Source organism: Parasteatoda tepidariorum, chromosome 11 (genome assembly GCF_982258835.1).
Source record: "Parasteatoda tepidariorum strain Cologne lab strain chromosome 11, Ptep-v5.0, whole genome shotgun sequence".
NCBI lineage: Eukaryota > Metazoa > Arthropoda > Arachnida > Araneae > Theridiidae > Parasteatoda > Parasteatoda tepidariorum.
This window is the reverse complement of record NC_141765.1, coordinates 56,241,938-56,255,564: the sequence shown is the minus strand read 5'-3', so window position 1 is coordinate 56,255,564 and position 13,627 is coordinate 56,241,938. Positions and strand designations below refer to the sequence as shown.

The 13,627-nt window shown below is 26.4% G+C and overlaps 1 protein-coding gene across 2 annotated transcripts in view; it reads left to right on the top strand.

Annotated features, from left to right (window-relative positions):
- The window catches only part of LOC107445928 (uncharacterized), a 275,554-nt gene that overhangs the window by 180,549 nt on the left and 81,378 nt on the right, over window positions 1-13,627 (top strand). The window lies entirely within an intron of this gene.

Genomic DNA, 13,627 nt, shown 5'->3' with positions numbered 1-13,627 from the left:
TTTAATGTATAGTTCTTCATTATTTAATGTAGAGTAGTACTTTTAATTTTTACTATCTAATACATAGTTTTTACTTTTATTTAATATCCCTTATTTAAAAATAACATTTCATTTTCAAGTAATTTTCAGTAGTTATTTTCATTCAATATTCATTGTTTACTGCATTGTCTTTAATTTCTGCCTTTCCAGTTTTTAATGAATGAGCAATCTTTTAAAGAAAACATAAATTAAATTCTGTATTCAAATAAATGAAAAAATAATCTTGAAATAAATTATAATATCATTGACTAATTTGTATCCGATTCTTTTCAGAAATTGACAAAGAAGTTATACAGAATTGTATTTGAAAGTGAATGAATTGATGTAGAATTTTTCTACAAGGAAGCTTCGTTTACACGAAATAGCATAAACCTTGAATCCCAGTAACAGTTAATAATCAGTTATTTTTACTGGAAAAAGCAGTTACTTAAAAAAATTAAGCAAGATATTAAATTTTAAGTAAATAGTATAAATAAATTAAATATTACGTAATAAATAAAATAGTCTTTATTTATATCTAAGACAATATTTAAAAAATGATATTTTAAAGAAAAAAAATATTGAAACTCTCGTATAAATAAATAACATCCATTTCATGGGTGATAAAATCACTCGTTTCTTTCTTTGTATCCAAATTTTATTTTATAGCTGGTGGTTAAAAAAATAAAGAATTATAATTGTAGGTGTAAAAAGTATTCTTTACCATTTTCCACAAAAAACCTTTAAAGTCTTCTAGTTTTTGATTATCATCGTTTATTAGAAAAATGATTAACATTCAATCAACTTAAGTATTTATAAAAAAAACAGTAAAAAAGTAAATTTAAATAACATTATGTAAAAAAATTCTATAGAATATAAGTAAAATATAAACCACTTATTTTTTTTAAGTTTGCAGTATATTTAGTTGAATTTAAATGCTAAATTTCTATTTTATTCCTGTAATTTCCTTTAGACTAAATAAAAATATAAAGAACAGTTAAGAAATATAATTAAAAATAGATTTTATTGTAAAATTAGTGTCATTACTTTTTACCGTAATTTTTCAGAATTTTTATTTTTTATTGTGCATCGATAAGAAACATTTGTTTCATGATGTTTTAAATTATGAAATCAAACGCAAAACGTACTTTATCTGCAAAAACATGCCTTTTTTAAACGGAAAAAGATTCTTGATTGTCAAAATATAAAAGAAATATGTAATATGGAAAATATGGTCCCAATAGTTTAGGAAAGAAAGTGGTCGAAAGTTTGGGCCACGTAATGTTAATTTTCCTCTTCGTATATATCACCATATATCTAAAACTATTTAAAATAATCAAATAATTTTCATACACAATTGTTGTCGTCGTCACCCATTAAGGCAGAGGGGGAGCGAATGTTCTTGTTTTCCAGTGGTGCCATCTATAGCCAAGAATTTGACTTCTGTCACACCCATACGTCACATTCGTTTATAGAGCGGACCCATTCATACATCCATTCAATCGTCCACAGATCGTAATTTTGACCGAGAATAGCCTAATTTTGACGATCAATGTCTAAATCAGTACCCCCAGAAGTATTGATTTGTTATGAGAACATGGGGAACTTTGTGACCCGACAGATTTAGCGTATACCATTCACCATTTACTACACGGGAAGTCTTCGGCCGGCTGGATTTAAACTCGCGTTCTCACAGACATGAGTCAAGCGCCCTGCCAACCAGGCCACCCCGGCATTCATACACAATTATAAAACTTATTTATCAAAAGAGAATTCCACGTAACAAAATGTCTTTTTGAGTGTTCAATATCTTCTTATTTTAATAGTAGTACAAATTTTTTTAAATTATGAGGTACTTAAATTTTTTCATGATTTTTAACAATGTAGGGAAAAGTGGGTCAGTGTAGACATCTTGAATAACTTTTTTATTTATAATTCAAATCTCTTCTGTGAGATATCGTAAACTGGCAACATTAGTATACACTTGAATGTACAGTTGCATAATCACACGGGGAACAATTTACTAGAAATTTGTAAAAAAGGTTTTTAAGATGCAAATATCTTTCAAATTATATTAACATATTTTATATTAGCTCTTATATTAACATATTTAATTTTCAGAATTTCAACTGAAGGTGATAATATGTAATAGATGATATGTTTTTTTTTTACCCATTTTAATATTAACTTTTGCTCTATATGTTTTTCAATTACTCAATATGACGCATAAACAAACATACGTTTTCGAGGGGTTAATGTAGACACATGTTGATGGCGCTTAAACATGCTTTAAGTCGATTACTTTCATTTAAAAGTTATCAACTTTAGCTTTTTTTTTTTTTCATTTTTAAATCTCAGTGATAGCAGATCGATCAAATTAAATTGAAACTTCTTGACAAGACTGACTCAAAAAGAGTTAACGACCTCCTGCAAGTTAAGTTTATTTTTTTTAATATAAAAAACAGTGTTGTACATGCATTATGTTGATAGAGTGGAAGTTGGAGTTTATGATGTTTTCTTAAGAAAAAAAGAAGGATATAGCTTTTTTAATCATGAGTCTTTCCTTTTTTTCAGAAAAAAAGCGTTTCTCAAATTTCAAGAGAAGATTGTTACCAAACTTCCCTTACTAGTGACTGCTAAAACCACAAGGACTCCATAACAATACACTTTTAAAGTTGGCAATTTTATTTTTTTGATACAATAAAAAATAATTTCAGAATATTTATTAAATTAAATATGTAGCAAATTAAAAATGGTTTTCAAATGTATTGATGCCGACCGGCCTGTGTAGGGGGCAGGGAACTGTCCTTGATTCAGAAAGGTTCTGGGTTCGAATCCCGGGCAAGGCATGGATGTTTCTTTCTCTCTCTCTCTCTGTGTTCTACGTCCTTTCTCATTTGTGTGCGTGAATGTGACCCGCCCTATAAACGGGTTTGTGGTTGTGTGAATGGTGAGGCAGGAGTCGAATTCTTGGCCATAGATGGCGCTACTGAAAAACAAGAACAATTGCACCCCCTCTGCCTTAACAAGCATACGAGAAAAAAAATGTATTGATTTGCGTTCAAGATGTCTTTAGTATAGTGAAATACTCTATCACATTTTAGTATTTCAATTAATACGTATATGTCAAAATTTATCCTCCTGTAAGATTTAGATGGTAATTAATTTAGCTTCAGATATAGCTTTCTAAGTTGTAATAGTTGACTACTTAACAAGTTATCAAGATTGACCACACTAGGCCCACAGTCTGTTCACACTAACCCCGTGTGGGACAAGTACGGAGAAAAACAACCTTTTTTAAAAATAATTATAAAAAACTTAAACAACTTTTTAAGTCTACATTTAAACATTCAAATTATTGTTAAACAAAAATACTTCAAAAGTTCAAAATTTCAATTAATTAGTTTTTTTGATAAACTAGTAAAAAATATATCCAAATTATCCCCTCTCTTAAGTTGAAATAAATGAATCCAAAATTTCAACGAAATTATTCAAAAAAATTTTAGATATTAAAATTTATAAAATGCGTCTTTTTTAGCGTTCGTTGTGAAAAGTAACATTAACATTAAGGAGCCCAAAGATTCGAACATTCTCCTGATTCTTTTGACACCATATTTTCCAAAGGGTAGCTAATCCCTTATCATGAGGGTCAAGAATTTAAATCCACTCAATATAAAGTATAATTAGAGAAAGTAAACTTTTGTATTTGATTTCGTATTTTAAAATATCGTCAGCCCCGCAGAATAATTAAACATCAATATTCATCTCGTTCGGCAAAATCCGATCTCTAGATCAAAAGTTATTAGTGTTTTCCTTTTTTAATTTTTCGCACTATACATAAATGAAATAGTAATTTGCAAGCATTTTTTATATCCATTATATTTATAATCCTAATTTATTTTCCTTTTCTTATAAAAAGAATAATTATAAAAATACTTAATGTGTTATCTAACCTTTGTATTTAACTCTTTCATTCACATGCAGCTTGTTATGTGACAAGAATTCAGTTATCCAACTGCGCGCCTATTGCCTTAGGTTTACTAATGTAGGATCAAGAATTCCACGCAATTCCCAGTAGGCCTCTTTACACTCAATATCGACCGCAAATGAGTAAGATAGACCATGACCTTGTTAGGTCATTGCCTTACAAGTTCGCCTTGCCTACATATGAAATAAGTTTATTTTTAAAAAAAAATGTACACCTTGCTTGGCCTACAGACATGCAGACTTCATTAATGAAACTATAGATACGTGTGCGTTTTTGCTACTAGTTTTGCTGAATAATAAGGGGGCAACCAGTAAACCATACATTTATCAGCAAAACCAAGAATAATTCTTAATATTTCTTAGTGAATTTCTCTTTTCTTTACTGTATATATATATATATATATATATATATATATATATATATATATATATATATATATATATATATATATATATATATATATATATATATATATATATATATATATATATATATATATATATATATATATATATATATATATATATATACAATATTCCAAAAAATTTAGATTTTTCGCGCATGTGCAGAAGTACTATTTTAAAAAACTACTAAATTCTGCATAAAAGAGCTACTTTACTTGCTCATATCTTGCGCAGTAATTTTATAATTAATTTTAAATTGCTCCAAAATCTTTGTTTAATTTTACAGCAAAAACATGTAAGGCAATTTTTTTTTTTATAAAAATGTCTAAAGCTCTATAAATATTTTAGCGAGGTTTACGAAATTTTGTGCAATTATAGCATATAATAACCATTTATTGCCACGTTTATTAGCATAGGGTGTTCAAAAACACTGTTTTCTCTTTGTTAATTATTGTCTGTTCCTCAAACCTCTAAAAGCTTTAAATGTCGTCTATAAATATGAGAAATCGCATGATCTAAACACTTCTGAAGTTATTAAGTGATTCTTGAAAAATATGAAAAAATGTATCAGTATAGAAGTGTTTAGATATTTATACATGAACCCATTAATGTATAAGTCGCTATTTTTAAGTAATATGTATTTTATTTGTTAACATTAGATGACGTGAATTTAGCTGGAAAGTTAATTAAAATCTTTTTTTCTTTGTCTAAAATGATTTTCTTCTTTTATTTGTTAATTTACATAAATTAGATGGAAAAAGTCGAAAAATTGTGAAAATTTGAAGGCTGAGGCGAATTGTTAGTAAACTGTCAAAAACTAAATTAATGTAAAATATATAAAAGAAAGCAATCTTACAATCTCAAGCTTTGAGGAAATTAAATGATAAGCCACACTTTTTTCAAGGAGAAAGTATGTATATCCAATTATTATTTCCAGATAGGCACTTTAAATGTTTCTGTAAATTTCCACTAAATATAACAGCACAAAACACTAAAACGTTTCAATGCTTACAGAGTGGCTTTTTCACCAAAAGCGCTTCTCTGAGCAATTTAAAAATGTGACTTATTATTTTGAGGACCCAGGTAGTTTGTATTTAACAAAATATGGGCTGAATACAAATCTATTTATTAATGTAAAATCAAACGAATTCAAATTCTTTTCCTGTGGCAGACTACTTTTGAGTGTGGCTAAAAAATTTAAAAGGCTACATTGTACTCCAAACACTTGAATAGTAATAGTTGAATAGAATAAAATTTAAAAGGAAAATGGTACGTACAAATAATTTATGAAGTACAGATAATATATATATATTATCTGTACAGCTGCGTACAAATAATATATATATTGCAACATATTCAGACCTTTGCATTGTAATTAAAACGAAATAACAAAAAAAGTGTCTGGAAATACGCTTGCTTTACGGTATTTAACAAAAGTTATTACCATCTTCATTGATTAATGCATAAAATAAAATTCAATTGAAATTGGTTTCAAAGATACACACAAAAAACACTTAATTATTGAATTCAATAAACTTTTCGCAAGGGAACTTGGGATACCTAGAAATCTAATTAAAATCCGTGCAAATTAGGGAATGTGGCTGGAAATACGGGAATTTCTTACATAACCAAGATGCCGAATTTTGAATAGAAAGCATATTTGATTGTGGCATAATTTTTTTAAGGAACACAGTGACAGTGAGTTTTTTATTCTGGACACAGCTCGAAATGCGTATTTACGAAAATGTACACAGCTCGAATAGCGTGTTTAAAAGAAAGAACATAGCTCGAAATGAGTGAAGAAAATGGTCACAGCTCGAAATACGTGTTTAAGAAAATGGACACAGCTTGAATAGCGTGTTTAAGATAAGGTACACAGCTCGAAGTAAGTGAAGATGGCCACAGTTCGAATAACGTGGTTAAAATAAAGAACACAGCTCGAAATGATTGAAGAAAATGGTCACAGATCGGAAAAGTGCATTTAGGAAAATGGACACAGCAGGAAATGCTCCTTATCAATGTTCAAAACAAATTTGACAACTGAAATAGGAATTGTGTTCTCTATTTTTTTAAAAAAAAATCACTTGGTTAAAAAAACTTCATTGTCTCAAAAATATGCAGATGGAAATAAAAGTCAACATGCTTCAAGCTGTCAAAAATAGACACCCATTCTCAAGATTTAATAAAAGGAATGAATAAAAAAATGAATAAAAGGAAACAAAAGTGATTTTATTTATTTATTATTATGATTTATTTTATTTTTCAAATCAAGTGCTTGAAGCATACCCACTTTCATTTCTATCTGCATATTTCTGAAGCCAATAGAGTTTTTTAATCAAGTAATATTTTACCGCTTCAGTTTCTTTAAGATTATTTATCTAATAGTAAGCATAATAATTACGGGTAACAGTCTCAGACATTAAAGTCGAATTGGTTAGGTATATTACAAATGTAACTTTTGAAGCATCTCTTTGGATTCGGTGCAGTAAATGATAAAGTGGACAGTAATAAAACTGAAAAAATAATCTAAATAATTAATGCCAATAGTTAAATAATCTAAATAATCTAAATTCGGGCAACCTCCATTTAATCTCACTATTGTTAATTCATAGGATCCGTGATAACCTTGTTAAAAGAACTGTTGACTTTTAATATATTTTCAAAAAATACTAGTCTTAAAAAAATGAACTAAATGATTTTGGCAAATGGACAACATCACACTACTAATTTATTTAGACCCATTAGTTTATTCTTTAAAAGGAAAAAGCAATTTTTGCAAGAGAAACGTAAAAAAGGAAATAAATTTCAAAATCCATTTCTTTTAAACACGCAATTTGAGCTGTGCCCAGAAAAAAAAGGTCACAGACAACATTTACCTTTATGAATATGCATAGAGAAATTTCTTCCTCATAATAGTTAAAATCAAACGAATTTTTAAGTTTTCTACATGATAAATAGAGTTCATCATTTTATTTTATTTACAAAATAGATTCATCTGTTACTTTAGCTTGTTTGCCATACTCACTAAATTCTAAAATCCCATCTTCTGTGTATAAATAAACCAGAAAGCAAACTTACTCATTCTTTAAATTGACATTTAAAAATAATTACTTTACTACTCAAGTGGAACTGGCCCATAAAAAATACTTCAGTAATTATTTATTTTACTTTTACGCATTCTTACTTTTAAGATTGATAGAATGCTGCCATAATAGATAGTGACCCGTGAAATCAGAGGGAAAGTAATAGGGAATGTAGATCATTTTTATTAATATAAAAACTTTCTTTGGTTTATTTACCTCCTACTGTTTGTTCCTAATCGTCCAATGGCATTTAATCTTTTGAATTGTTTGCTTATCCAATTTGCACTTTTCAAGACTCAAATACTATAAGATATTAGTTTTGCTTTCAAAGGTTTCCTGAACTCCATTTGCAGTTCTTTATTTATTTATTTAATTTTAATTTGTTTTTCTTGTATAAATAGTTTCAGTTTTTAAAGAGCTAGTGATTATTCCTTGCTTTTAAAGAGAAATTATGTGATAATAGTTAAAAATTATATGGGGTTAAACAAATTAATTATTTCCTTAAGCGTTTGGATCGACAATCATTTTCTTTCACATTTCAATCCACTTACATAAAAAAATTAAATAATTAACTTTATGTGAATCAAAACTGTATAATGAAAATACTTGATTCTGAATCCCGAAAACTGCTCATGGGATTTTGCGAAAAAAGAAGCATTAAATATTTAATACCAATAGATTGTAGTATTGGTCGTATTATTATAATAACTAATTATTTTTCTTTCTAATTTCAAGCTTTTAATGACACTTTCTAGGAAATAATACTATTGGAAGCTAAAGTGTTCATGTACAGCACATAAAAAAATTTAAAAAAATTAGCCACCCTAAATTACTTTTGAACTAATGACCGAATTTTCACGTCTTAGTTATCGAATTTCAAAAGAGTCAGATAATTAAAATTTAATTTCTCTGGAACTATTCTACCAATTTTGCTAAAATTTGTATTTTGTTTACATCAATGTTTGAGTACAATATAAAATTTAAGAAAATTTCCAAAGGTGCTGGCAATGTACTAGAGCTTTGTTGTTGAATATAATTCTGTTCTGAAAAATAGGTCAATAAATAGTGACAATAAATGCTGATATAGGATTTTCCCGAGCTCTAATTTTTAATTTTAATATGAATTACGAAATTAGTAAAAAAAAATGTGTATCTTGAAGAAATACCGACTCGAACAAGGACCTGATAACAATTACTCTATAAAAAACTTAATTTTTATAAAAAAAACTTTATTTTATTTTTATTTATTTACTTATTTGTCTATTCATTTTACAAATATATCCGAAAGAAAAAAAAAATGGGATAAGCAATGTTTGAAAAAATATGCGTGAAATTATTTTTAAGTAAACGCGTTTCTTAAATTGGCTTAATTTTCTTTTCTTTTTTTTTTTTTTTTTTCCTCTGTCAGTTTTAAAGGTAAGAAAACAAAAAAAGATGAGGGCAAAACTGAAAAATAAAATTAGGAATCTATAATTTTGACCAGCTACCCGATTGAAATATTGGAGCATTAATGTAAAAATTGAATCCTATCTTTAGGGTCGTAAATTCAAATCTGTTTTAAAAACTGTGTAAGATTTTCTTACAGAGGGTATGCTTTAGTGTTTGATTTTGTAAATTAATTCATAAACGTTATAAATAATTTACATATTTGATTCATGTCCTTTAAACTATTAATACAAATTCAATCGCTAAGTAGAATAAGAGTTTTATAAGGTATTATTTAATTCAATTATATTTTTTTTACATATTAGTACTTAGAATGTAATTTTCCTCAAGTCAAGTCTTAGTGTGCTTTATCACCAATAGATGGAAGCACTACGATTTAAAAGACGTGATTTTAATTTCGGAGTTGCATGTTTCAAATATGTAAAATAAGGGAAAATATTTTAAAATTAACTAGGACAATTAACTAGAAACTAGTGAAATTAACGGAGTGATATCTAAGCAAAAATTTTTTTAGGCAAGTTTGTTGTTTAGAAAACATTAGGAATAATCTAGCTTCTGTTCCTGAAAGGCACAGACTGCTCAACTTCTCATGCAAGAGATAAACTGCAGCTGAAATTAGTACTAAAATTGCAATTCAAGCTATAAAGAGTTATGATGCTTTTAATTTAAATAAAAAATTTTTATACTTAAACTTTCATTTTAAGAACTTAAATTTAACGTCTTTTATACATCTTTTTTTCGTTTTTTCTTGTCTTCGTTCTTTCTTTCTTCGCATATTTCTTTCATATTTCGTTCTTAATAGAATAATATATCTGCTTAAAAAGTATAATCAAAATTTAAGACGCAGTTTAATTTTTATGACCTTCACAGCATATGAAGATTTAACCAGAATATTTTCATTTTTAAAGTAAATATAATAAATGCGAGCAATGCATATTTTTTTTAATAAATGTTCGCTTAATTGAAATGGTTAAATTAATATTCTTACATGTTTTTAAAATCACAACTAAAATCTAAAAATTCCTTATTGTACATTCTCATAATATTCAACTGTTAAACAGTTATTATATATTTTATAAGTATTTATAATTAGTTTTATCAATTAGTTTTATGAATTGTAGAAAAATTAAAATAATAAAAGTCAATTGGCATACACTATCAAAGAATCTACCAATTAAGACAGAATAGGCTATTAGTATTTCAAAAATTAAATAATATGTTGGACAGTTTTCATAACCTAATTTGGATTTTTCTTTCCTTATTGCAATACTTTGAAAGAAGCTTGAAAACTAAATTTCAAACATATGATACACTTTAGAATATATTGAGTTCATTACAGGGATTACTTTTACACAGATAGGGATTACCTTATTGTAGTGTATATTTATTACAGGGATTAACTTTGCCGCAGATGTGACACCGGTGCCCTTTTCATTTTTTTCTGACGTTCTAATTACAAGCACAAATATATTTTGGTATTTTTTAATTATAAAGTTAAAAAAAAAAACAGTCTAATAGTTACTAAAAAGTTTGTTAGATTATCGGAATTACAATAGTACTAAAATATAAAATCCTGGAAAAAGTAGTTTGAAATTTTTTTTTTGTCATTCATATTCAAGATAATTAATTAGATTACAAGATCATTATAGATAATTAATTTTTTATGTTAAAGAAATTTCAATAATAAATAACTGTTTTTTCAGATTAAACAAAACTGCATAAATTGGAAAAATTATTGTTTGGAAGATTTTACCTTTAACGCAGAAAAAAGACACCAGTGTTTCACGCTGTACACCATAATCATATATTATTAAAATGCTAAATATAATATTTTTCACTAAATTAATACAAAATATTGAACAAATTATGAAAAATATGTTTATTAAAAATTCTGCGTCAAAAGTAAGTTCAAATTCTTATTTTGATTTCACGCATTGTAGTAACAGCGATGTATAGTGAGCATATATGGCAGTACTTTTACTTTCGTTACTTGTACCGCCGGTACAAGTAAAAAGTACGTACTTTTACTTGTACTTCGTTACTTTTTAAATTTAGTACTTTTACTTGTACTTTCGTTACTTTTTTAGGGAAAAAGTACAAGTATTTGTAACGGAAATGTCGAATGAAATCGTTACTTTTTTCTAAAACTCAGTAAGCTTTCTAAAAAATTTTAATATCTAATTATTCATAAAAATTTTATATTTCACATAAATTTTAATATCTAATTTTCTTTTTATAAAATAACATTTTATATTTATTTGAAACATTTTTCATTAATTTAAATATGTTAATTAAAAATTTTGTTAACAATGTGTGCGCATTGGATGCTTTTTTAAATAATTTAAATAACTAATTTCATATTACTATTACAAAACATTTTGACACAAGTTTTACATTTTTTAACGTTAAAGTATTAAATTATAAAAACAATGCTTTATTTAAAGGAGATGTAGAATGCATTAAAAAAAATCTAAAATATTATAATTTTTTTAATTTAGCAACAAAATATTTTTTTTGAATTATATTAAACGTAACATATATACTATTACGTAAACGTATTAGCTATTCATTTCATAAAATTTTAAAATGAAACATTTGTTTATAATTTTTGGATTTAGTATTGCACATCGTGGATAATTAGTTATTTATTTCATAAAATTTTAAAATAAAACATTTGTTCATAATTTGCACATCATTACAAATCCAAAAATTACCATTATGAAATATTTTAAAATAAAAAAAATTTATAGTTAAAAACAAAATATAATTTGTAGTTTATTGGATTTATAGGGGTTTCCTGTATATGAATGTATTTTTTTTAAATTTATTTTCTAACATAAGTTGTAATGTTTATCAAATTTGTCGAACAAGGTAATTTATTTATAAAATAAAGCTTCCGAAAATAAAAACAAAATTAAAAAAAAAATTTGTAGTTCTAATATTAACATAAATCTAAGCTCCTTTTTATATGTAAACAGATAATTTTGATTTCTGGTTTGGCTCCTGGGTATTTCAAATGTTCACTATTGCAGGAGCTTTTTAACAATCGAATTGGATTTTATTCCGTAATAATATGATTTCTACCACTTTCATCTTTTTTTTCATTTAAATAAGTTAACAAATATTTATTTTGAATTAGCAAATATAAATTTTTATTTAAATAAAAAAAGACTCTCTTTAAGTTAATATAAACTAGGGAAAGAAGAAAGAGCTGTCGTTTTCGTAAATTTTGATATTCGTTTCTCATTAATCAACTATATTGAGGTTTATTAATTATAATTGTGTACTATAAGTCGCGCCAATGATATTTTAAAGTTATAGGGACTTGCTTACTCGTAAATATTTAATCAGTTTATTTCTTTTCTTTGAACCAGTTTTCAAATTTCAGATAAAATTTCTTTTTCGTGCAAATCCATAAAAAGTTTGATATTAAAATTATATTTGATTTTAAAATTATATTATACGATTATATTATAAAATTATATTATAATATTCTTCCGAATTTAAAAATAAGTTAATGTCCATAACTTTCAAAATTAAAAATAATTAAATAAATAACAACAATTTTGCAAAAACATTAAAGAACATAGGAATATTATTCAATAAAATTTTAGGTTACTTTGAATTTTCGATTTCCCAGAAATGTACTTTTAAATCGTTACTTTTTTTGTTTAGTACTTGTACTTTTACTTGTACGTTTTACTCGTTACTTTTTAAAATAAGAACTTTTTACTTTTTACTCGTTACTTTTTTTAAAAATACTTGTACTTTTACTCGTTACTTTTTAAAAGTAACGTTGCCATATATGATAGTGAGCAAAAAAATGAGAATAAAATAAATACATAAATTGACCACCCTCAGTAACTTCCGATCTAATGATCGGATCTTCGCGTTCTAGAACTCAATCTAACGGCTTGAAGAGGTGACCTCAAATATGCTAATTAATTAGTGTTGACGATATTTTAAGTTGTGAAATCAGGCACAAACGCGTACTTTCTCTGATAAACATACCTTTTTTTCGACGGATTTGGATTTGTAACCCCGAAAATAGGGGGGGGGTAGCTTCAATCTGAGAAATATGGTCCACATAGTTTCGTCAGGAGAGTGGACCAAAATTTGGACTCCGTAATGTTAGTTTTACTTTTTGCGTATTTCGTCATATCTCGAGAACTTTCAAACAAATTGAAAAATTTTTGCCAACAATTATAAAATGCATTTATCCAAAGATAATTCCATGCAAAAAAAAATTTTGGTGAGCATTTATTACTTTTTGTTATTTAATTTTTCACTTGTCGAAAAAATTTTGAATTGTAAGGTATAAAATTTTTTATATCATTTTACAGTATCTAATTTCACATGGCAAAATACAAAATTTGAGCAAAATAGTTCGACATGCTCTTGATAAATCGAATTTTTTAACAGTCGTATTTTTAAAATTCGATTTCTCAGGAACTATTTGACCGATTATGCTCAAACTTTGTATTTCGCAATGTAGAAATGCATTCCTTAAAATGATGTGAAAATTGTATACCTTACAATTCAAAACCTTTTTTACTAGTATAAAATAAAATAATGAAAAATAATAAATACTCACTGAAATTTTTTTTGCATGGAATAAATTGTGGCTAAACGAATTTTATAATTGCGTGCAAACCATTTTCAATTCGTTTAAAAATTTCTCTAAATAT